This window comes from Spermophilus citellus (assembly GCF_964194105.1).
Source record: "Spermophilus citellus genome assembly, chromosome: 16".
NCBI lineage: Eukaryota > Metazoa > Chordata > Mammalia > Rodentia > Sciuridae > Spermophilus > Spermophilus citellus.
The window spans coordinates 908,836-935,646 of record NC_138196.1 but is presented as its reverse complement, the minus strand read 5'-3'; the positions used below and the strand labels follow the sequence as shown (position 1 = coordinate 935,646).

Sequence of the window (26,811 nt, the reverse complement as noted above, 5' to 3'; positions counted from 1 at the left end):
TAAAATGAACAAAAATGTATGATGAGGCTACTCAGTGCAGAATTCTGCAGGACCTAACTTTAAAGTCTGGATTTCCTTGGAAGTACCAATGAGACTTTTTACAGAATGAGCAGAGTCCCAGGGACACAAATTCAAACAACAAATAGCTAACATGCTAACAGTTCTCCTGTCCTTTGAACTCAAAGGAGTATGTTTTCTCCTGTTGTTTTTTAAATTAATGTCATCATTTAAAAATGTACTGTAGCATTTAAAGATTAAGACCTAGCAAGGCAGATACAATCCTAAACTTCTTTACTCTTGCATGTCAAAATTCCAGGACAATAATTACAATGATAATATAGTGTCCCTTTAGAGTTCAATAATTTTATCATCCCTCGTTGTTACTGTTTGATTTCTCAAATATGAAATTTCAAAACTTTTCCTTTTTAAAAAAAATTGTATATTCTGTGTAAAATTTAAAAAATTATCTAGAGATTTAGAAACATCAGTATAATAAAGTCTAGAAAGTCTCTGTTTACAGAATGACCTATGGTTTACAAAGAATGTTGCACGTATTTTCTGATTTGACTTCAACCATTTTGTGAAGAAAACAGGGCACTTTGTATAATTTCCATCATCCAGAGGTGAAACCTAATCCTCCAAGAAGTTAACTGTCACCAAGAAGTTGACACAGCTAGTAAGAAGGGAAGCAGAAACAGCACCCCATGTTCTCTGATTACTAGTTACCAGATTAGTTGAATGTTGCCAGGACAGCAACAGAATATCAACTGCTGGGAGAACGGCTCCTTTTATAGAGATAATAAACAGCTTTAGCATCAGATGAAAGTCAGTGGAAAAAATTTGGAAGGCTGGGCTAGATAAAGCAAAGAAAGGAAATCAGAAATGCACGCAAAGGACCTACTCCACCTCTAACCTACCGCAGACACCACAAGGGGTCTCACCGCGCATGGGCCCCTTCCTCCTCAACTCACTACTGAGCAAGGTCTCTGTCTTAACGCTCCTGACAAGGAATTTCAGGAGATGTCTGATACTGTTGGTGTTGCTATTATAATGAAGAAAAATGTAATAGAAGACTCCAGCTCAAACTTGCATGGTGCTTTTATAATTCAAAAGCTTTCACTCTCCCTCTCTTTATTTATTTAATTTTATTTTTTCGTTAAGGCGCATGGTGGGGATAGATAGCATACACCATTTAATGGCAGGACAGACGAGGTTACATAAATAGGGCAAAATAACACAAAAGTGCATCAATTCAGCTCTGCTTCCACTCTGTCCATGTACACTGTGAGCAGTTCAGTTCCTTACTGAAACAATGGCTATGCCTTGTATGGCCTCAGTGAGAGAGCACTTGACGTTCGTGTATATTCACTATATAGCATTTATTGTGATCCTATCAATATGCCACTGTTTGTATGGGCCAGCTGCATGAGACATGGAAATGGCTTTGTTTTATAACACTCTTGCTGTATTTCATTGCTGCTCTTGTTATAATGCAATCTTGTTGTATGTGGCTCTGAATCTTACCAGGTGTTGTAGAGTTGGAGAATTTTTTTGAAAGTCTTCTTCCTTCTTTACTTTCCCTGTCCTGTGACAGTAGTTTACGAAACAAGTCACACTTCAAAATCACCACTTATAGAGCCTATAGCAAAAGAAAATTGCTTCCCAGGTAATTCTGATGAGCTATTTGATTTTAAAACAGCTGTCTTATGTAATGGCCTTTTATTTCAATATACAATGAGTTTGAATCATTGTGTTTTGAGGATTCAATCAGATTGTCATTATATTAGTAGAATGAAACCTTTTCCTAGACAAAACTAGCCTAATCTTCTCTTATGATTCCCAGTTGGTATTAGAATTAGTGGACACAACCAAGTAATTTGTTCATCTGATTAGATCATCTGATATTAACCAAGTAATTTCCTGGCACATAAAAAGTACTTAAGATGCCTAGAAAATTCTTATTTTCTTTTGTTCATCATTTTATCCTTTCCATACACAGTTATGAAGTGCTGTAGAGATCTGTGCTATGGGTATAAAGACAAATAAAATGGAAATCAAGGCTTTGAAATTCACTAGGAAAATTTTACTTTGGTTTTAATGTTAATTCATTTCTAGTCAAAATTAAATTTGGGGTGTTAAAATAGCCCACAGGATCGAAAAGCTAAGCAAATTAACTCACTGTTACTACTGAATTTCTTGCAGTTGAGCCACAAGACCAAATCACTAGGCTTGAGTGCATGTAAAATATGCACAGAGACAGCCTCTTGAGGGTTGGTCTTGCACAGTCTTTAGTGACAATGAATTTCACATACAGTATCACTTCTCCTACCCCAAAATGCTTCAATGTAAAACAACAGTTTGCCACCTAAATTCTTTTAGATAAAGTCATCAGTGAGGTGGGAAAGCTTTCATCTTGTGTTCAGAGGCCACACAATAAATGCCAAGTCTGACCCTTGAGAAGATCGGCAGAGGGATTCCAAGCACAATGACTCTTTATAAAGTCACCAAACAGTTTTCAAAAGCACTGCAAATGATGTCAACTGACCCCAGGATCTGCGCTCCTCCCCCTTTCTCTGATCTTTCCCTCTTTTTCTCCTCCCTCCCTTTGTGTGGAGCCTTCTGAGAGTCAAGTCCTTGCACAGTTCCTTTGGGTTACAATATGTTATCTTCAGTGGAAATCAGAAGCTTTAATTCAAAAGGTGACCACTCTTGACCTCTGACCCTGGTGCCTCCCACCCCGAGGCTTGCCTCCATTTTCTGTCTCCATGGAACTGAATAGCCAAGTGGAAAAATGGGAACAGGCAGAGTCTATAGCTATTCATAGACCACCCTGCTCCCACCAAACCCCTCCCACCCCCACAAAAAGAGAGAGAGAGAGAGAGATGAATGAAACACATTCATCAATAAGCAGGAGATGAAGAAGAAAGCCTTACTGGCTGAAAAGCAAGTGGAGATCTAGGAAGGGCAAGAGACAAGAAACGCCAGGGGCAAGTGCTCAAAATTAAAAATGCAGAAGATGAATCTGTTTCCAAAATGAGTCTCTATTATATTTCATAGTCTTCAAACAAAGCAGTGTACCTGAAATAGGAGAAGACATGGAGCCTGTGAGACTCTACTTCCTTAGACATTAGGGACCCTCATTGGGATCGGGTCCACTCAAAGAGCTGGGGGCTGAGACCACCCATAACATCCAACACCCATGCATGGGAAATGTTTCTACACATCAGAAAACAAGTGACAGCAGATACATTATTTAGGCCACTCCTACAGCCAATCTATACTTCAACCAGTGTGGCTGAACATCTCAGAGTGCCCCAATCCAACTATCCAATGGATCCAGTCAATAGTCTTGGTAACAACATAGAGGTCAACAAAGAAAGTGCATTTCCTCTCAATTTAAGAATGTTAGATATGAAAAAAAAATAGCATTCAATTCACATCAAACTCAAAAATTGGTAGACTTCCAATTATTCTGTGGCATTCACTGTATTTCTTCTTCCCCCAAAAGATAGAAGTATTTCCTAATTTATGAATCGTATTTCTGAAAATCTGTCATGTTTGTCACACAAACACTGTCTTTCAGGTTCAGACCCTAAAGAGTTTTTATTCCAGATGAACCAAAGTAACCATATGCTTCACAAGAGGTATCCCATCTCCTTTCACCTATTTTTCACACACAAAATGAACATCTCCTGGACTGTTATGATGGATAGGGTCTAGACTTGCAAGAAATAAATCCCCCTACTTTCTCAGTGTTATGCGTCACCCACTTTCCAAGAGAATTCTAAGATGATTTCACCAGGAAATTTGGCATTGATTTTAAATGTCTGTCTGCACTTTCCCTCTATCTCCTCTGACAATTTTCTGACTACATTTTTTAGGACTGTCAGTTTTCAAGCATAAGTGGATGCATGAAGACGTGACATATGAGCATGGGGGATAAGTGCCTGACAGTCCAATTGGCAAATTTACATCAGCCTGAACCAAGTGGATACTTTCACCATCCATACTTACCACCATCAGGGGCGGGGAATTTGAGCACCATCAGAAATCACACAATGGGACATTGAAGTGGGGGGAATCCCACTTGATCAGAGGCTCTATCAATTGTCCCTTAAGAAGAAACACACTAAGATTAACCTGTAACAAGTACTCTTGTGATTGTCCCCTGCCGGCTCTGCCTCCTCACCTCCTCTCCTTACAGTTCTTCAGATTCCCATGAAAAGCACCAAAATAGGGACGAGAATGCATAGCCAAGTAGATTCAACTCCTTTTAGGCTTCTGCCAGATTCTCATTAGGTCCTGGACATGTGTGCCAATACTGATTTCCATGGCTGATCTACCCTAAATCTGCCCTTCCTGAAACACTAGCCTTTGTCCTGCCAGTTGCAGTCTTTAAATGGGGATTTGGGTGAGAGCAATACCAAAGGGACCATCATTATTCACCCATTATTATGAAATTGATGGGCTCTAAGTCTTTCTTGGTGAAAACTCTGACAGGGTGAGATCACATTGGACCGCAGAATCATTGCTTTCCTTGGTAAATCCGGTTACAAATGAGAACTGGAGTTGGGAGGGAGGGTAGGAAGGATGATAAAGCAAGAATTTTTTTCCTCAAATTCACCTCACTTCATGCTAGAGTGAGAGGCCATCCATACTTACCAAAGGCTAATTATATAAATCAGATGCCCTGGCTGAGTTTCCAACCCCCTGAGAGCAGGAGAGCTAGGAATAAATGAGGTCTTCTGCGAAATGAAAGAAACACTTTGAAAAAATGCCAAAGCCAATACAGCTTAACTCACTATTTTTTTTAATAGAAGCAGAGAAATCTGGACCAAGGATAACAAAAATAGCTGAGTTTTCATCTTCCAGCAGATTTGGAAATGTATTCACCATTTATTTACCTCGCAGCTAATATCCACTCATCTTTATTCTGCACCACTAAATACAACCACTCCCTAGCTGTTGAGACATCTAAGCACATCCTCAAAGTGAAATCCCATTTACTGTTTTAGAAGATCATATTTGTAGTAGGAGGTCATAGTAATCAGTCCTCACTAGGTAGCTCGGGCTCAGTGCAATGGGGAAAATCCACAGAGCTAAAAAGCAGGAGTTTCCACCTTTGGTTCTGGCTTCGCCTCCACTAGCACACCATCTTGGGCAGCCACAGCACTTTCTGGAGGTTCAGATTCCTCTTATGAACATAATGGGTTCATATTACACACTAGCAACTAGAACTCCCTGGTATCTGACTCCCATTTTTCATACAGGCGATACTTAGTTGAAAACCTGAAATTCAATCCAGCTATCAATGACGTACGTGCCAGCTACTTTGAATGCTAGATTGAAGTTTGGGCTTTAGTGACTTTTGACCTTTTATCTTCCCTATGGACAGACTCAGCCTCTGTGTGTGCGTGTGTGTGCACGCATGTGTGTGTATGTGTATATGTGTAGCCTTTCATTTTAAATGTTTGTGTAATGATTAATTCTAACGAACAAGTGTTGAGTGGTTTCCAGGTACAAGGTTTGGGAATCCACTGAATGGCACCTTTAAATATATGTGTGTGTGTGTGTGTGTGTGTGTGTGTGTGTGTGTGTGTGTGTGTCCATTAGCTTCCTGAACCTAAAATTCCATCCTATATACAGGATGCCTCTAACTTAATGAAGAGCGAATTTATTTATACTAGTTTTTCTTTCAAACTACCCATTTATCTCTAACTTTTATTTCTGATGAGAACCAACAAATTAAAATTCATTCTTGCTTGATTAAGAACTCTGACTAGATATAGTTACTTTGGCTAGTCCAATTTGTTATGTTATATGGCTTATAATTCTGAGATTCATAGTGGGCCCCAAACACCACCCACACCATCACCTCCCATCAGAAAGGGATATTGAGTAATATGCAAAGTCTGAGGAAGGGCAGAGCCATGGAGAGAGCAGATCCTTGAGTCCCTCTGCCTAAACCCCAGAAAAACAGTTTCTGCTCCTGCTCTTGATCCACGCCCCTTGCCATGAGTGGAAGTGAAAGAATACAAGATTTGCAGTGTTCTTTGGAAATGAGAAATAGCTTCCTCTGTTCATGGAATCTCCAAAGTATTTAGAGCTACATTTTCTTTTCCCTTTCATCCAAAGGGAGGGGTACTGAGTCCCCACTGAGGGACCCCACTATGCTTTTGCAATTTTGCTCCCTCCAGCTTGTTTATTTTACAGCCTATAAATTTTTTTATCTAGTCCAGGGGGAGGAAGAGCTACCTCTTGCTGAGCCAATTCATTGTTCATTATTATGAAGTTAATGTCCAGAGTCCCTCATGGCTTTGGAAGCTCCAAGATTTATTGCTATTCAAGAGTCATGAATTTTACTCTTTTTTCCTGTATTTTGCTATAATCTCTCTCTCTCTCTCTCTCTCTCTCTCTCTCTCTCTCTCTCTCTCTCCCCCCCGTCCCTCTCTCCCTCCCTCCCTCTGTCCTTACGTTTCTTCCAGCTTCTCAAAGGAAGAAAAAAAAGTGAAAAAAAACTGAATTTTCCAATGGGAAAAAGAAAAATCAGTTCAGAGCCAATCCTATTTCACATCACTATTTTACAGAAATACAACTCTACATCCATGAATACATACTACTGGTGGTGATTAGTTTATCAAATCAGCTGACCAAAACCTATTGAAATTACTAGGGGGACTGTCCATCTGCGTCTTTTCCTTTTCATGACAGGTTATGCCAGGCTGTTGGCAGGTACTAGGATTCATATCTTAAAAAGACAATTACTTTTGTTACATAGATCATGAAAGGAACCACATATCATCACAAGGGAGTGATCTAATCAGATCACATTCTATATCCTAAGATACAATGAAGATTATAACTTCTGCGGCTAACAGATGATGTCCAAGGATAAAACTCTCTGACCCAATGTGCATCTAACTCTCAACCTCTCCCCAGCACATTAGCTTTCAGTCAATTCCCTGAATGTAACAACTATTCTAGGGACTATAGATTTCAAAAGGAAAAGGAAGATTGGAGTTCATTGGGGATAACTCTGAATTTACTGGATCACTCCAAATCAATTGAGACTGATATTTTTTGATACCTGGCAGGTTCAAATGGAAATAATGTTACCCTGAAACCTAAAAGATTAACTTACCCTAGAGCAGAATACAGAATGAGGATTGGATACAATATCTCTGCAATCCGGAAGGCTGGAATACCTTAGGAAATGGGTTTATTTCATCAATGGACTGTGTATGAGAAGGGTAGATAGACCTGGTTTTAAAATACAGGTGGCAATTCTGAAGCACTGTGGCATCTATTAAACCCACCAGACACTGCCAACAAGCGAGACTTGTGATGTTTTCCCAATTAAAGGAGAGGATATTAAATATTGTCCCTTTGGTGGCCAATAGCAAAGCCAATTTTTAAAAATTATACATTTGCAATCTTTCTCCAGTGAAAATGCACATAAATTAGAATATGCAGCCATGAGGTGGCCAAAGGAATCCACTCGTTTCTGTTTGGGAAGTCTTTGCAGTGTGCATCTCTGAAAGTTTTGCTCAAGGATGCTTCACTTGCTTTTCTGCCTGTGACAGAGAACAAGGTGAAGAGACAGGGAACGAAGCAGTGGGCAGCTTACTAATGTGAGAAGCAGAAGATGCACAAGGACAAATTCACCTGGCTTGACATTTTGTCCAGATGGTTGTTCTGCCCTTTCACTTTACTTGAAGCCTCCTTGCAGTCTCTGCAGTTTCCAAGACATCCTTGACTTCAGCCTTCAAATTCTGTTTAAAAGCATACCTTCAGGGAAATTTCTATTTAATTTTTTACCACTCCCACACCCTTCCCACATATTTAATGAAAAGTGAATACAATTTTATTAATAAAAATAATTTTATTAATCACTTAATAAAGAATTACTTAATTAATTATTTATTATTTAATTCATTAATATTTAATGAAACTGTGAACCACTGGAAAGATTTTTTTCAACATTTCCTCCAAGAGGAGACAAAAAGTTAAGGAGACTAGAAAATTCCATTATTTTAAATGAAAAATTTGTAAATCTTAAATTTTGAATAGTTATAATCTAGTTTAGAATAGTGCATTATAAAACATGTGTATAATATAAACTGGGGAGTGAAAGAATTACCTGATATTAAAACTAATTCAAACAAATTCATTATGTTTTATGTACTGCACAGGATTATTGTGATAATAAAATAAAAATGATTCAACATAGTAAACACTGGAAAATAATTTTATACTGTGATACTTAATGTTGTATATACTGTGTCAAGTGTTATTTATAATTTGACATTGCTGTTACAGAATACTTCACTGCTGTATTTTAGTAACCTCTCTTTTTTTTCTGGTTCCCCACCCCTTACCCATCAGCAGAAACTGAGCCCTCCTTAATGCCCTCACTCCCTACATGTGTGTGCAGAGACACTCCTGGAGCCATCCATTTCCCCATTTCCAAGCCTATGTCAGGCACCAACTTTCCTCTGGTCAGCAGAAAATAAAAAGCAAAAAAAAAAAAAAAAAAAACAGAAAGAAAATGGAAAAAAAAAGACAAATTTAAAAAATAATTATTCTATGTCCCAGTCTTTCTTACAGTAGTTTTGAAGGTGATTTTGGTAGCTGTCAGTCAGAAACATTCCTAAAAGACTTGGAGAACCAAATCATAAAGGGACAAAGGTAGGGTGTGTGGTTTGCAGGGGAGAGCTGTGATGGGACACCTTTGTCTAGAGATAGCAGTTCTGTTAGTGACCTTGGGATCCAGCCAGGGAGCCCTTCCTTCCTTCCTTCCTTCACAAGACAGAAATGGCACGGCACTTGAACCACAGCTAGGGTAGAGCTTCTTGAATCTAAACTTTCTCATCATGACCCAGCTCTGCAGAGTGCCCTTAGGAGCCCTCCCAGAGATTCAGCCCCAAGTCTGCCTCTTCAACTCTTAGGATAACTGAGGGAACCATCTCTGTCCCTTAATCAATTTCCCAAGGCTTTCACTAGCCAGAAGAGAATTCGATGTTTGCAATTTTTAAAAGTTGACCTTATTAGCAAATTCTTCTCTCAGCTAATCTTGATAATGGACAAAGAGTGCAATAAATTCTCACTAATATGTTTCACTTCAAATTCACACATGGAAAACAACTTTGGAAATTAATGAGGCAAGGTCCTCTCTAGCTCCAACAAAGATATGAAATCTAATGTACTACAGATGTCATATCTGTTGGATTGAAAAGCATAATTTAATCCACTTAAGAACCCAGGAAGAACCTGTACCCTCTTGTAATTGAACATCTCCTTAGTGTTGAATGGTCACCTTAGACTGGATCAGAAGTAGGTCCCCAGTCTTTAATTAGCTTCTTTTTTCAGCCTCTTTAATCAGCTCCTAGATAGATTATGAGCAGAAACTGGGAAATCACATTTTGAAAGCAAAAACAAAACAAAACAAAAAAAAGTGTTATTTATTTTATCTTAATTTATCTGTGGTTTTATTTTACTTTTATCTATTAGTCTATTACTCACTAATCTATTAATGGGTGAACCCATTTTCCTTATGTGATCAGGAGTGGAAAATCCCATTAGAAAAGGAAAAGGGGGCTGGAAATGTAGCTCAGTGATTAAGTGCTTGCCTAACATGCACAAAGTCCTGGGTTTGATCCCCAATACTACAATAATGTAAAATAAAGAAAATAAGGAAAGCAGAAGAAAGTATCACTTTTAGAAGCATCAAAGCTCAGCTTTAGACAATGAGGCATAGCTGACATTTTCAGAGGACTGCACAATATCCTAAAAGAAATGATCCCAAAACAGAGTTTCCAGAATAGATGTACATTAAGAATTTACAGTAGTCTATATTTGGAATGTCCCTGAAAGACTCACATGTTGAAGGCTTGGGCCCCCATTCAGCAATGTTCAGAAGTGGGTTTTTGGAGAAGTGATTGGATCATGAGGTCTCTGACCTCATCAGTGGATCAATCCACTGATAGCTGAATGGACTACTGGAAGGTGTTGGAGGCTGTGTGTAAAGTGAGATCTAGTGGAAGGAGTGGATCCTAGAGGATGTGCCCTCTGGGACTATATCTTGTCCCTGGCCCCTTCTGTCAAGATGTTTCTGCCATGGAGCCAGACTGACCATGGACCTAAACCTCTGAAACCATGAGCCAGTATAAAGTCTTCTTCATTTAATTTGTTCACATCAGATATTTTTGTCAAAGCAACAAAGAGTTGCCTAACCTCATATCCCATTAACTGAAACAGATTCAGCATTATTGTGGCTCATTATTCTTTTCTATGTGTATTATGCTACCCTGTTCCATGTACTCTGGCACCTGGTAGAGCTGAAAGTGAGTCATCCGTGGGGTATGCAAAGTTGATGGAAGGTAGACATGTATAAAAATACTTAAAGCACACCTCAATGTATGCATTGTGAAGAAAAGAGCTGTAAGAATAGACCCTTATCTCCAGAGATAGACTTCAACATCAAAGGAAACTGTATGTATAGATGTATAGTGTACATTATGCCTACCTTTAAGTTATTATCTCTCAGGTCTAAAGCCATCCTATTATGTGCTACTTTGTGATGCTTCATGATTCCTGAATGCCTTATTTCAGTTACCTAATTAATAACTTTATATGTTGTTAACTATCATTTGTTTGTTGTTTCTGTTAAAATGATTACATTTGGCTGGTCCTAATTTATAGAGAAGTTGATAGTAGGCCTGAGATCAGGAATCAGACCCCCAGAGATGAGAGTTAGGGATTGGGTTGGTTGTGTCCTTGAACTTGAACACAATGCAGTGATGGGCTCCTTGCCAGAGGAAAACAGGGTGCCAATAACTTTGCATTGAAGTGGCATCACTGTTAAATGAACACCTGTGGTTGATGGTGATAAATGCCTGGTAAATAAAGTGCCTTCAGAACCCAGATGGCAGCTGTCCTTACCATTATGGAGGAAATGGTGACTTTGAGGACTGTGGAGTAGGGTGGACTCCTATGAACAGCCTGGAACAGTTACAGAAACAAGGGACAGGTTGAGTCTAAATTCTCAAATCCCAGAAGAGAACTTAAGTGGAAGCCCTAAAGGAGTCTCATCTCTTACAATCTTTGAGCTGATTCTGCTAAAAATCAAGCCCAACATTTAATTTGAGTATATTGCAGAATTACAATCTAAGTGGACATTACTATTTTATCAGTTCTCTCACGTGCAGATGAGGATGTGGTTTATAGAAGACCGTTCCTGACACTCAGAAAAAAACAGATCTAGCAGGATTCAGCAAAAACCCAGGGTCTTAATCATGTAAGTTTGGTTGAGTTTCCTTCTATTTGCCCTTATTGATAGCCTACTATGGTGGCAATTGAAAAAACAAAACTGTGGTCTCAGTGTTCCAATGCCAGCATTAGGGTGGAGACTGGCAGACTGGGTTGGAGCTGAGATCCAGGCATACAGTATCTGGCATAGACATGCATCTAAATTGTATAGATTATGGGAGGTGGCATCAGGTACCAGAAAGATCTAGTCATACAGTTCTGTGATCTTATCTCTGCTTCTGTTTCTGAATTTTCATATTGAAAAGAAAATAGATTGGTAGTAGCAACAAGTAAAACAATGTATAAAAGTCCTATATAAAGACAGATAAAAATTAAACTGCTCTGATTCTATCTTGTATCATAATGGGAAGTCTGCCCTTTGCCTACTACATCTTGCTTAAGGACCTTCTTCAGAGCCCTAAAGATTACAGAAATGATTCAATAAACCTCTTTAAATAACCCCTCATGGCCCTTCTTGCTCCAAATACAGCTGGTTCTGAGATGCTTCTTTATGTCCGAAGTACCTGTCCTCAGACCACCAGCATCACTGTCACCTGGGAACTTGCCAGAAATCAATATCCTCAGCTCTCTGAGCTCATACTGCTTCAGCTCAATTCTCAGTCTCCCCACTCATTGCTGTGTAAACTTGGAGCAAGGAGATTCTCCTATTTTTCAATTTCTACTCCAGAATTTCAGTCTTGAGCCATCTTCTAAATTAAGGGAACACAAATCTCACAAGAAATTCTCACTGGAAGATAAACAAACATTTCCAAGAAATTCAAAGTAATGCATTCTCTATGAATATATATGCCAAGTGACACAATAAAAGAAAAGATTACAAAGACAAGCCAAGGTCACCTTTCATTAATAACAGGAATCTCAAGTCTTTCCAACAGGAGGAAGCTGCTTTGGAAATGACCAAGGTAAGACCAGAGAATCAAGCGGCCCCCAAGGAGAGCAGAGAGCACTTTCTTTGCAGGAGAGAATGTCCAGGCATTTTGACAGGAACTAAGGAGTGGGTCAAAGCCCTCCTGGGGAGTGTTCGGTTGCAGACAGGGCTCTTGAAGCAGTACCTTTCCTGCAAATTAGGCAGCTGCCAGATCTGGGGAACATCATAAATCTCTAAGAACAGGGCTGCACTCAGGAGGGAACCCAGGTGTTTGACCATCTAGGGTGTTGAAATATGCAAGACCAGCCCCGCTGGTGCCAAATGGGTCACAGCCACCCCTCTGTGCTCGAGTTTCCCAGGCCCCTTAGTGGAACTGTTCACAATTAGCTGCTTTGTTTGTCCCCAGGCAGGCCTCTCTGTTGGATATGGGGTTCCTCTCAGGTTGGTGGTCTCTCTCTGCCTCTCATTTCTGCACATGCACAGCAAACTTAATCAGAAAGCACATCAGTCACCTAGAGCTGTTCTAAGGCCCTCAGGGGATCCATGGCTGGGGCTGTCAGGCTTGATGAGCAGAGGCCTGGGAGAGCAGGGAGTGGGGAACAGGCTCTGCTCCCCTCCTCCTCCTCCTGCTTCCAGACACTCTTCCTTCTGTCCTTAGTGCAGAAATCAGAATACAACTTTTAGGTGTCTTCTCATATTGTGTATGATGGTTACATTTAAATATCAAGAATTTTATAAATGTCCAAGCACTTCTAGATTTATCATTTCTTCTTTCAATTTTCTAGCTCTCAACAGGTCTGAGTATTGAGTATGTGGGTAGACAGTGGGAGGAATCCCAGATGTCCTCCGTGTGGCAACCCTATGCCACACATCTACCTGACCACATGTCTGGGTGTCTGTCCCCTCTTTGAGAAATCATGTCAACTTTGAGACTGTATTCATTTCCTCTTCATCTTAAAACCTTCAAACTATTCCAGCAACACAGCAATAAATTCTTTAACAAGTAACCAGGTATTTACTTTCTTTCTGTTTCTGAATTTTATTGGGTCTTCTTAAAAAGAATACCTTCTCAGTGTGTTTTTTTTTTTTTTTTTTGGTACTGGGGATTGAACTCAGGAGCACTCAACCACTGAGTCACATCCCCAGCCCTATTTTGTATTTTCTTTAGAGACAGGTTCCCACTGAGTGGTTTAACACCTTGCCATTGCTGAGGCTGGCTTTGAACTCATGATCCTCCTGCCTCAGCCTCTCAAGCCACTGAGATAACAGGCATGCATCACCACACCCAGCAAGAATACCATTCTTAAATACAGTAAAAAATAATTATGTAGAGAGCATGTAACATGTAAATAATGCTGTACAGAAGAAAACTGTGCCATACACAATTGCTCCCTCCAACAAATTCTAGTCTTGCTGGAAGAGTATGTCAACTGAGATACTGACTGACACAGGAGTAACTCCCTGGGAACTCAAGGAGTGATACCAAGTGGGCTGCAGCATGCTCACTACTTGATGAGGTGGACTTGAACTTTTCTTCCTAGGAAGTCACTTGGGGTCAGAAAGCCCATTGGAGAAGGTATGAAGTTGGCCAAGTGTGCCATAAAGCACCTTGTTCTTCCCAAGCTGGCCCTGAAAGGGATTCAGCAATTCCAGAAACTTCAGGTGGAATCCTACAAATCCCTTCATCTAGTCTTTTATCATCTGTAGCTCCATATTAAATATAACTTTTTAATATGCTTTAAGCTCATCATATATAATTTTAGGACCACAAAGGGTAAGCTTTTAGGTTTCATTTAACTTGGTACCCCCAGGTCTTTCAGAGAGCAGATACATAAATGCGGGTGCCTTGAATGAATAAGTGAATGGATAAATGGCCACAGATTGTTTTTTGAATGGTGTGATCCACCTTCCTGTCCTTTCAAGTCACCATGAGATGATAAATGGCATGGATTTCATAGTCAGACAATCTAAGTCCAAATCTAGCTTCTGCTGATAACTGGCTGATGACCTTGAGAAATCTGCCTATGTAAAACCCATTTCCTTCTTTGTGAAAAAAGAACAAAAATGCTTCAAGTGAGATCAGGTATATTAAAGCAGTGACCATACCACCCAGGTAACAGAATTAACCCCCCACACAAAAGCACCCGTGTTTCCTTGATTGCTCTATGGCCTTTCCATGGTTGGTTTAATGTGTCTCTCCCTTTTTATACTGCTATGACAGGAGGGAGGGGTGTTCTTTTCGATCCGTCTACTTCTGTATCCATCAGTTTGCCCTTTTCCCACTGATTTTGCATAACTGCTGACTAGTCAAGCTCTGGAGTAACAGACACACTTTCCAAGTGTTTGTATCTGAAGAGACCAGGTTTCCCTATGACCCGTTGGCCTCAATTTCCTCATCTGTAAAATGGGATTAGTTAGATTTCACATCTTAAAAAATTTCTTGCCAGAATTCATAGAGTCATATACATTCCAAGTGTATCAGAGGTGCCGGGTCAAAAAAATGTTAGGAGTCACAGAATATCAGCCTTACCCCTTCTGTTTCTTCTCAGGAAACTTGCGTCTCCAAAGAAGGCTTTCACTAAATACCATAACTGGAGAGTTCTTGAAGGAATCTTTCCTAAAACCTGAAGTTGCTCCAAGGGGCTGCAAGCAAATGTCTCTTTGTCATTTTCCCAAGCCTGCAGGCCTCCTCATTCAGCTCACAGCTCTTGTTTTAGCAGGTCTCCTTCCTGTGTAGTCATTGAAATGGGAAAGCCAGGATTTCTCCCCCATAGGGTTTTGTTTTCAGTTTTATCAGAATCTCACCGAATCTCAGACTGTCTCCCAGTGTCCAAAAGGGTATTCAAACCTGGACAGATGAGGAATAGGGACAGACTGCCAGGACCAGGAGTCTCTGGGTGCAGGACCCCTGCTCGTTTTCTGAAGTGGGTCAGGTATGCTGCCTGCAACCTAGCTTCAGCCACAGGGCTTTGCTATAATTCTTCATGGTACCATTTCCTACATTTAGGGTAGTAGCTAAGTCGCTCACATTTTGTTCAGGAGTCTAGGTCCCTTTTCAGTCCACACCTGCTCCGTATTGGGGTCCTCTTGGGTACATCTGCTACAACACCCCCCACCCACACACACACACACACACACACACACACACACACATGTCTGTGCTTCTGTGACATTTGAGAAGGCAGAAAACAAATACCTCCCACTTCCTAGCAGAAAATTTCCTCTTTCCAAATTTGTGTGTTCTCTGTCAGTGCCTGCTAGCTTGTAAGACATAAATATATGTATTCATACTTCAACAAATGTAAGCAGTTTTAATTTTGTTATTATTTTAGACCATGAGGAGATATTTTTTTCTTTTTCTGCTCAGCTTTCACTGAATTCTCCCACACACTCCATGCACCCCTTCCCCCAATGCTCATACTCACCTTGTACTTACCCAACAGAAAGAATAAAAGCCACAAGGGGGTTGCAGAATTTTTCTGTAGAGCAGATAATTTTAGTTTCAAATTAAAAATGAAGACCATACCTTCAAAGCATCCTGTCATAGGACAATAAATAAATCATTGCACACTTCTAGGAAATTTAGCACTGCTGTTTTTCTCTTAGAGTTTAATACCTGCCCTTGCATAAATAATACCAAATTAATTATATTTCTATAGAGATTGGAAGCACTTTGGGTTCATATCAAACTTAAAACAATGGCTGAGAGAGCAAATGCATTGAAGGGGTTTCGATGGAGAAGAGAGCTTAGGCAGAACTCAGGAGCATTGAAGAAAATAATATGACTCTGGACACTGAGCAGAGAAAAATAAATATTTTTTTTTTTATGACACTGTAGGTGTTTTCCCCAAGTTTGCATTATATGCTTTCTCTTTCTCCTCTGACACTCCCTTGTCAATTGAATTTCAATGGGAACAGCAGTTGCCTTACACAAACCCGCTCTCTGCTTCCTGTGGTCCTGCAGCTCACTGTCAACCTACCCCACAGGACACCTTGTTATTTCTCTTCACACATCTTGATGTGGCTGCTATTCTTCTTGCAGAGCAAACTCGGATTGGGAGAACACGCCGTTATAACTTTTGGCTTTATTTTTCACAGACTGAAAGCAAGCTATAGGTGGACAGTACGTACCCAGGCTCTATAATGTGTGTTCCACCCTGTGTTCTGTATCAACAGGTGTCTTATTCAGAGCATCCAGGCTAATGGACAGTTAAGGCAATGACCCGACAGCTGTTCATACTCCCTGGCTATTGCCAATCTTGTTTCCTGCTCCAGGCGGTAGTGAATTACATAACGCATACACAGCTAAACAAGCAGGTCCCCATCCATGCTCTCCTCCAAACTCTCAGTTATACCATTTATCAAATTTGCTTAAGGCCAGGCTTTTTACCTGTTCACAGCTTGGCTAAGAATCAAAGAGATGTTTGCTTTGGAAGAATAAAAATCCTTTAAACCAAATATGGTTTGGATGCCTCCTTGACTTTAAAATAAGTCTTTAACCAAATACTGTTACCTAGGTTTTTTTCTCACAGCTCACATTTCCCATTTCATCACCTAAAATGGTAACCCCGTGCCTTTGTTCATCCCCACAGGCTCATTGCAAGACTAGTGAGAGTCTTCTGCTATCTTTAATAGTATTTTTCATTGATGTCAAGCTCTTAGATGAAAAGATATTCTACATATGGCTTTGTAATTTTTTCTATAACAATACTGTTTTTGCTCGATATTGACTAAAGCTTGACTGGCTTTTCTTGGTTTTAATCAACAGCACACATGGCTTCCTCTTCTTGCCCCAACACTATTAATATCTGTTACTCAGCTGGGCTATGACCACAGACTTCGGTATTCACTTTCGACTGCAAATGTAAATATATGTAAACAGCAAAAATTAAACTGATTATTTAGTGCTTAAATTATGAAATAAAAAGTTCTCATACTCTTGAATTAAAGTTCTATCCATAAATTATTTTTTTTTCAATTTGTCTTACTAAGGCCACAGAAGACTAGAATAAGTAAGACGATATGTTTCATATTAATAACTAATTTTTATAAATACATTGTAACACAATTGTCAGTTTTTTTCACTGCTGTGAACAAAAGACCCAACAAGAACAATTTTAAGGAAGAAAAGGTTGTTTGGGGGCTCACAGTTTCAGAGGTCTCAGTCCATTTGAATGGAGTATGGCCAACTCCATTCCTTAGGGCTCTACTTGAGGGGAAGCATCATGGCAGAAGGGTGTGGTGAAGGAAAGAGGCTGAGAACATGGCACCAAAAAGTAGAGAGAGAGAGAGAGCTCCCCTCACCAGGATAAAATATAAACCCCAAGGGCATGCCCCTGTGACCCACCTCCTCCAGCCAAGTCACACCTTACTGCCTAGAGTTACCACCCAGGTAATCCCCATCAGGAGATTAGCACTGATTAGATTAAGATGTTCCTAACCCAATCAGTTCACCCCTAAACCTTTTTGCATGGTCTCCCACCTGAGCTTTGGGGGTCATTTCCTATCTAAACCATAACAAAGGGCAAAATAAAAACTTTCCACTTGGTCATTGAAATAGTACCAAATAAGACTTCACAGCTATTTTATCCCAGCCCAGGAGCAGAAACCCATCTGGTTGAAACCCAGAGGCCTTCCCTGACACCCTCCTTACTCACCCACCTTTCTTCCCTTCTAAATCTCATTTCCCTCTTTCATGTTTTTCAAAATCCTTGCTACTGTCTACTTATTTGCTTTTAATTTGCTGAGACTAAAAGAAGATACCTTTTATGTCTTTACCCCAGCACTGTTGGGGCTTAAAGAACAGTGTGTGGGCATTCCATAAATAGTTGATGGCTGGGCAAATGGATAAATGTTTTCCATCAGAGACCTCTGCACCCTATTTTAAAAATGTAGCACTTTCTCACAGAACTGTTTTTCAGGAGTGATATGTAGACAGATATATAAAGATGATATAGACATGGCTATAGATGATATATTAGCAGTCCTTCCTTTGCACCGTAGTGTGGAACTATGAAAAGGATCATTGAATCTGAAACTGTGGAAAGCAACCTTAATATTCAGTGGGAAAAATATGATTGTCCCATGACCTTTGAAAGTTTTTGTCTAGTTAGGAAAAATTCTTTTACTATCATCTATAAAAATGTACACTTATTTAAAACAATCAGTTGCTTCCTTGTTCTCTTAGTACCCATTACAATACAGAATGGGCACCTTTTCTTATATTTTCTTTACCTTAGCAAATTTCCATACTTCTTACTAGGTTTGGATTAGTTATCAGTGTTTTAATTCTGCTCACTCTCAATATTACAAAATAGATTCAAGAATTCCACAAAAGTGAGTTAGTAGGCAGCATAGTCCTTTGGGACAGCTTCACCCTGTTTATCATGAGCACCTGTGGTACTTATGTTCTTGATTTTTCCTTTCCTAAATGTTTGCCTCCAGGGGAAGAGTCTCCAACAGCACCGGCACCCATGTTCTCACCTTCAGTTATCTTCTCCAACTCCATTCATGTTGGATTGGAGTTTTATTTAAATTACTTCCCATTTCTTGTCGGCACTTTCATTTTTGTTGGCCAATTTCTTCTTTGGATCACCCATGTTTGAAAAATGTCTTACTGGTTCCCCACTGGGAGACAGATGACAAAACCACATGCCCTATACAAGCTGCCAAAAATGACTAACAGATGCTTGGTGACCAATTGCAGACAGATGACAGCAGGGATGTGATTGGTCACTGACTAGAAAACACATCTGTCATTCATGTAGTGATTTGTAGCCTGAGTAACTAGCAGTGAAATCTGTGCTTTCCACAATTACGTATCACTACTTTACTAGAATTTAAGCCACATTGTCAGAGGACTGGTGTTAATTCAACTTCAGTAACTAAAAGACATGTGTGTTGGGACCATGCAAAGTAAAGATTGCCAGTAATTGAAAACTTAATTTCTCTGCCAAACTTTCGAATGACCTCTGAATATATATTATAGAAGCCACTTTAGAAACATGGAAAATTGGGTTCTTATTCTTAGAAGTCACATATCCAAAAAAAAAAAAACAGTCTTAATGCTTTTCATTGAGTCACCTTTAGTCATAACCCAGCATGGGTTTAGGAAAACAAAATGTAATTATAGAATTATATACTTGCATTTCACATGGAGAAGATATTAAAACACAGATTGCTGATCCCATCCTTAGGGTTTGGGGCACTATCTGAAAATGCAGCTCTAGTGAGTCCCTGTGTACTCAGATCTGGGAACCAAAGTTTGAGAATCAGTATCTTAGGCACAATCAGAAGGAAATTTCATAGAGGGGGAAAATCAGAGATTCCATGGCAAGAGCACAAGCCCTGAATCAAAGAGCTTAAAGGGATCTTAGAAGTCCCCAAGTTAAGCCTTTGTTTCACAATTGAGGACAAGAAATCCAGAAAAATTCAAGTGATTTATTGAAAATAAAGAGTTAGACTGTGGTGAAGTCTGGGTCTACATCCTAGAATCTATTCCCAGCAATTCTGGAAGCCTAGTTTTGTAATAAGCCCTCTTTTTAATAGATATCAGCTGAACATCTCACACACACACACACACGTGCACACATGTGCATATACGTGCATGCACACACACACACACTCAGGTCTTCAAGATTTACTGTTCATGAAAGGAGTCTTGAGGTATTAAAAATTAGCATTCCTGAAGTCTCAGCTAAAATTTTCAGATTTCAAAGGTGGAGGCTATAGGCAAAGGGTTCTTTAAGAAGCATTGCTCTCAAATTGTGAAAGCAACATTCTAAGCCACAGATTCTATGAATAGAAAAGAACAGAATGCCAACATTTCTTTGAATGTTTTTACCGAATACTTTCACAGGCTGCGAAATTTCCCCAAGCGATCCTCTGAGGAGGAGGAGGCCACTGTCTGTCTCTCTTCTTGGAGAAACCTGAGATGGGTCTCCTCCACCCTCAGAATCTCATTTTTCTCATCTATAGAGAGGAAAATGATATGAGGATACAATGAGATACAATAAATGAAAGCAATTTGTGAACACTAAAATATTACACCAATATTAGCTGTTAAAGTCATTAGGGAAAAGCCTAGAGAGACTGAAGTTCTTTCCTGAATACCTAATGTGTCATCTACAGATAATGAGCCTTAGAAATACTATAGTAGACTCATCCTGTCAGAAGCTTCCTAATAGGCCAAAGGGACCAGAGGAGGCAAACCCTCAATGAAATCACAGAATGTTTCCCTCATAGACCCCCAATTACCCAGACCAAAAATTGCTGACTAAGCTGCCTTCCCATCTGGTACCACATTAAATAAAATATATCCTGAGCTAAATGGCTTTCTTAGAGAATATCTAGTCTAATCTCTGTCTCCAGGATATTTCCTGCCTCTTCTGACTCATAATTAAAGTGGGGATTAGAACCCAGATGATTTTGACTTCCTGAGATTTATTTTAGCAAAGCTAATAATAATAATAATAATAATAATAATAATAATAATAATAATAATAATAAAAATGGTCTGTTTACCCTCAATTCTGCCCTCACCATGAAGAAGGGTTCCTAGAGTTGGCTTTTAAAAAATACAAAAAGAAGAGAGCATCTTCATATCCCAGCAGGGCATATGGAGGAGGAAGGGACCCCATTACAAAAGATGCTCCCAGGAAAGGGCCTTTTCACCCTTTTAACCAGTATTTATTGAGCATTTACATTTTGGCTTTCCCTTTCTTGCTATAGAAGTAATGACCCTACAAGACTGTCAGATCATTCACTGGAGCATGGGACAATGAGCAGTTTCAGGAGTACAGCCCACATATAACGTTGGTAAATCTGAGCCTCTAAAAGGTACTTACTTGAACTACAGAAGGTTCCCCTAGGCCAATTAGCCCCTTTCAGAAGATGTGGCCTCAAGTTGTTTTATATGCATGTAAAATATACAGACCTGAGCTTTCTTGAAAGTCCCTGCATCTAAGAAACCCCTAAATACAAATCAAAGTAAGAAAAGCGAGGCTCCATAAAATAAAACTGTTTACATGGCCTTACAGCATTCGAGGGAAATTATGTTATAAGAACTCCTGGGGAGGTACCTATAGCCATGAGCTTGGAAATCTGGAGTTGAGGCTGGAACTGGATCCCCATGGACCAGTAGCTACATGGCCAAGACTGTTCCTCATCAGGAGGCCCCACAGGTATTGAGGTTGCCCACAAAGCTCAGGGACACTTGAGGATCCTGTGTAGAGTTCGTACTCAGTTCCAAGGACAATCAAACATCCAACTCCTTCCCTGAATCAGCTCTTGCTGCAGAATTCCCTCTTTCACCTAAAGCACTAGAATTCTCAAGGCGATCAGTTTCAACATCTCATTTTTTATTTACTCTTCTTGATGAATTTTTGATTCACCCTTCCTTCCACCTTTCATCCCAAAGTCTAGGCTCTAGAAAGCTTTTATATTTCCATCATCTTTCTAGAAAGAATCCCTCCTAACTATCCAGTTACACCCAGGCACTATCAATTTGTTCATTCATTTGTTATTGTGGAAAGCATTTGGGCTAAAACAAAACCCACAGTCAAGTGGGGAGAGAGAATAATTTAAAGTAACTATTATTTGAAAAGAATGAGGTAAAGATTTACACCATTACCTCTTCATAGAACTCACATTTACATTTTCTCTCTTATATTCTTCAGTCTTTAAAACTTCTGGTTTGTATTTAAATATTCTAGATCCTTCTGGAAGCTTACCCCATCCTACTCTGCTGATTGAGGTGTCTCTCCTGTGTGCTTCCACAAGTGCCTATCAGAACCATGACACTCGCCTGCTATTTATGTGCCTGCATGTTCCCTGCCACAGAACTGTGTGATCTAGGGCAGGAACTGGGACCTATTCGTTTCTGTATTCCTGACACTTAACATAGAGCTGGGCATGTTGTGTTCGTTACATATTTTTGCATGGATAATGAAAAACTAAAAGTGAAGAATCATAGAAAGTTGTGGAACAGAAAAGGGGAAAAATACTCTATTTAAGTAAGGGGGTAAAGACAATTTTCATGGCAGAGATGGTATTCAAGTAAAGCACTGGAGCATGAACAGGATTTCCAGAATTTAATAAGATCAAGGGCTTGGGGGCGGGTGATACACAGAGGATTACTCATAACCTAACTGATTCTCTCTGCCTCCAAACTGCTACTTCTCTAAAGATAATTTTTCCTACACCTTACTTTTACCAAGTTTTTTCTAATCTCTCTTGTAGAGAACCTTCATCAACTCCTATTCTATCTAACACAATAGAATTCAAGCAAGTTAACTTGCACCAGAAGGATCTTGCTATTATTCCCCAACACTTTTTTCTGACTCTAACTTCCATTTGTGGCCACTCTACACAAATCAGGCCCATTTGTCCTCTGACACCAATGTCTTGCTTGGCATCACCTAATTCTCCATTTCTTTTACCTCTTTGCCATAAAAACTCTGTCTTTGAAAACCCCACTTCTGCTGGGCACAGTGGTGTATGCCTGTAATCCCAGCAGCTTGGGAGGCTGAGGCAGGAGAATCATGAGTTCAAAGCCAGCCTCAGCAATGGTGAGGTGATAAGTAACTCAGTGAGACTCTTTCTTTAATACAAAATAGGGATGGGGATGTAGCTCAGTGGTTTAGTGTCCCTGAGTTCAATCTCTGTAGAAAAAAAAAAAAAAGAAAGAAAAGAAAAAAAGAAAACCCTATTCCTACATAGTCTTCCTTTTTCATTTCAAGTCTTCCACCTCTAGAAAGCTTGACTGAACCTCTTTTATCATTTAATTAAATGCTCTATTGTCTAACTCTACGTCTTCTCTGTCTCTCTGATGGAAGGCCCTGCTAATGTGTGCACAGGCTAGGATACTGGCCACAGTCATCTTGTAACATGCACAATGTCTCAGACAAATAATCCATGAATGAAAAACTCTTGTTAATCAAAATACTGCTTTAAGGAGAAATGAGCCCTTCGCTTCATGCAGACATTTTGTGATTCTGAGTGCTCAGATGATAGGTTTACTTATGACTGGTTCAGAGCGAAGAAAGAAAATTCTTTCAGTTTGGTCTAGAAATCACTGACTTTGTCTATGCAATGAAATAAAACTTTCTACATACTGTTCTGGTGTATCAGCACACAGTAGGGTGACAGTAGATACTGGCCATGTTTCGTATATCTCAAAAAGCAAGCAAAAAAAAAAAAACTTGAATGTTTTCCCCATAAAGAAAGGATAATGTTGGAAGCGATAGATGCAGTGAGCCTGGTTTGAACATTATTCAGTGTAGCCATGTATCAGAATATCACGTGTACCCTATAAATATGGACATTCTTTATGCTTTTACAACTGTGTTCAAAACTAATTTTAAATTAAAGCAAAACTTCCTACTTTCCTGTTTCATTGATAGAATTATAACTATGGTTATTTTTGCCTCACATGGCCCCACTAATGACATTTTAACTGCACGACCAGCCCTTGGTGATAGGTAAATCACCTTTGCTGCCTTTGCCCTGGTTCTTGTAATCATGGGGCTTCTTCATGCTTTCTAGTGCTCAGGTTTTGTCCCTCATCAAACTCCATGGATATCAGTCTCAAACCTGAATTATAAGACATTTATAAGGACAGAGGCTCCACACCTCATGTAACAGAGTGACCTCATCACACACAACAAGCTGAGGGGCATGGAGAATCCATCACCTAACCTTTCCCAGCCTCTGTTCATCCCTGTCCCACTGTTGGGTGTTCAAGTTTAACAGTAAATGCTTTCCTATGGGAAACTGTAGCAGAATTTCTTTTTCCCCATCCTCTGGTCCCTATTGTGTGTTCAGCTGCAGTGGAACTAGCTGCTAATCAAATCCAAAGACTCTTGTCCATAAACAAACTCGGCATTGTGGCCTCCCCCAGGGCTGGAACACAGCAATCCAACAAACAATTCAGTCAGGTGATGGCAGGTGGAGCATCAGCAGGAGCAGTTCCTGGACATTTCTGCCTGTGCTCCCAGGGGAGCCCTTCCTCAGTAAGCAGCACTGGCTGGTCGAACCACCACACCAGGCAAACTGGTGCTCTTTGTCCTGGAAAGGGGAATGAAATGAATGCAATGAGATGTAGCTAAGAAGATCTGCTCTAATGACAGCATTTGTCAAGCAAGGGAGTGCATTCTCCCAAATGCAGTGTAGTAGAAAAAAAAAATAACATAGAGCATATTCCAAGAGGAAAGAGGGAAATATTGAACCAAAATACTCACTGGGTCCTTATCATGGAATAGGGAGATGAAAGTAGAAGAGTATGGTATTGAAGACCTGTGTGGTCAGATGTATTGGGGCTTCAATCTCAGTTATGCTTCTGACTAGTTTGTGATATTGGGTAAGTCACTCAACCATTCAGAGACTTGGTCCCTTCATTTAGCAGGGGTGGGGGAAAGAGTCTTTACCCTATAGGCCTATTAGGAGCATTTGGTCTAGCACTGATTCTAAAATTTTAGTACCATGGCATCCACCAGATAGGACACATTCAATAAACACAAACTATTGGTACTAATGTTGGTGAACGGTGCTCAGGAAAGAAAAAGAGCTGGAAGTGATAAGCAAAGAGCAGGGTCTTCAGGTTCTAGAAGCAATTGGTGGTAGACAACAAAGTCTCCTTGGCCCTGGCCATTCCTAGGGACAACACCTCAGAGGTACTAGTGGACACTGAACTTTCACATAGTGCCACTATCCTCAGAGCATGACAAGGGAACTAAAGACACAAATAGCCAGCATGAAGGCAGATCACCAGATGTGTATTTGTATATAGCAGGAGAGTGGCCTCTGGGTACATGAGCACTGACAATGGAAATACCTCAAAGTACAAAGGATAGAGCAGGAGACTGGAAATGTCAGAGAAAACTGTTGTTCAGGACACAGTTTTTGGCTAGGGCAGCCAGTTAATATTTTACTTCTCTTTGATAGAGAGCTAGAGGTGAGAGCAGAGGGACAGGTAGACACTAAGTGAAAGGTTATTCCAATCCCATGAATTGAACAACAACAGACATGGATTAAGCACCTACTATGTTCCAGTTCTGGCATTGAAAAGAAAAAGGACTGGACACAATTTACTAGCAATGTATTAGGAAAAGTGAGTTCCAGGAAAAAAGATACATACTCCTAAGTAATATTGTGACTTCCTTTGAACATAATAGAAATGACCCAAGATGATTTGGCATTTGAAGTTACTTTATATAGAAACCTCCAGATGGAAATAATACCAGTTAGATGCTGTCTCATGGGATATAACATAATTCCTGAAGATTTTCTAAACTTGATTCATATTTCCATGCTTTATTCTGTCTAGTATGTTCCTTGAATGCTTCTCAATTGAACACAATGCTTCTCACTGGACTTTTCCCCATCCTTTTTCCACTGATCATCTGATTATCAGTTTCCATAGTTTCTCCACTCACCCCCGCCCCCATATTGAGGATTTTGTTTCTTGCTCTCATTGGTCTAAGCTTCTCTACTCCTCCAATTCGGAGATTCCTGATCTCTTTCCAAGTCTTAAAGGTGCTCCCATCCCACTTCAGTATTGATGTATAATAGATAAAACTATTTGAACTTTCTCAAGGGACAAATTGTAATTTTGTTAAATGCTACCAAGAGTCAAGATAGCAATCCCATGTCCAGTTAAAAAAGTAATGGAATCCATTTCAGTGTGAGAACAACAACAACAAAAAAATGGCCTCTAATACTTGGGTTGACTTTCTTTGCTAAAAAAAACCAAAAAAAAAAAAAAAAAAACCAAAATCATGGTAAGAAGAAACACTCCACCTTCATGTCCTATACTTGTTTTTACAATTTCTGTTGGTGTAATGCATGGTAATGACAAAATTGGTTACACCTGTTTATGGACTTGGATAAGGAAGGGGCCAATGTAAGATGGGAGGGGAAGAGAGAAATTTTTATGGTTCAAAATGATATTAGACCATTTAAAAGAAATTATAGAACCTATACTCTTTTTGAATTGAAACAGAATTGTTTAACATTACTCAGTACAGCTGGTGAACAGCAATCAAGGTAAAAAACAGTCCAGCAAGCTGCCAGACCGATGTACAGACACATTGTGGGCTGAAGGGAGCCTATGTGCTCCAGCCCATGAAAGAAGCCTCTTAGGGTCCTCTTGCTCCATGATCCTCCATCAAGGGTGCACAGGGATGGGGACAGTGGGCTAGAAGCATTCGGGAAGAGTTGGCTCCAGGTACCAGATTGCCCAACTCTGGCTCTATACCCAGGAAGTGAAGGTCCTAATAGTGAGGAAACTCTTTTCTGGAACAGCTGCTATTGCTTTTGTCTTCAAATACCCGCTCTGAGAACAGCAAAGGGGGTACAGGGTTGCTCCAGAGTTGATTGACTTCATGGGATCATTATGGCAAGAGACATCTGGAGCCCAGAAAATTTGGAAGGCAAACAAGACAAACCCACCCCAGAAATATATCTCCAGGGATAGCCCATAGGACCCAATGACATTTGCCCAATCCATGGTGGAGGGAAACTCAACACTCTGTAAATAGTATTTTCTATAAGGTCTGTAGCTTCTCTCTCCAAGCATAGGGCTTCTATCTCTCCCATGTTCTTGGAGTTTTTCCCTA

At 39.9% G+C, this 26,811-nt stretch overlaps 1 protein-coding gene across 4 annotated transcripts in view; it reads right to left on the bottom strand.

The window, feature by feature from the left end:
* Positions 1 to 26,811, bottom strand: part of LOC308635152 (pleiotrophin-like) — a 98,607-nt gene that overhangs the window by 61,400 nt on the left and 10,396 nt on the right. Inside the window, exon 1 of one of the 4 annotated variants that reach the window (XM_081269427.1) lies at positions 15,633 to 15,651. The exons of 2 other annotated variants lie outside the window; for them this stretch is intronic. The gene's annotated coding sequence lies outside the window, so the exon portion shown is untranslated. Of the gene's footprint in view, positions 1 to 7,665; positions 7,685 to 15,632; positions 15,652 to 26,811 lie in introns of those variants that run through there. One more of the 4 variants, XM_081269426.1, reaches the window with a different exon arrangement.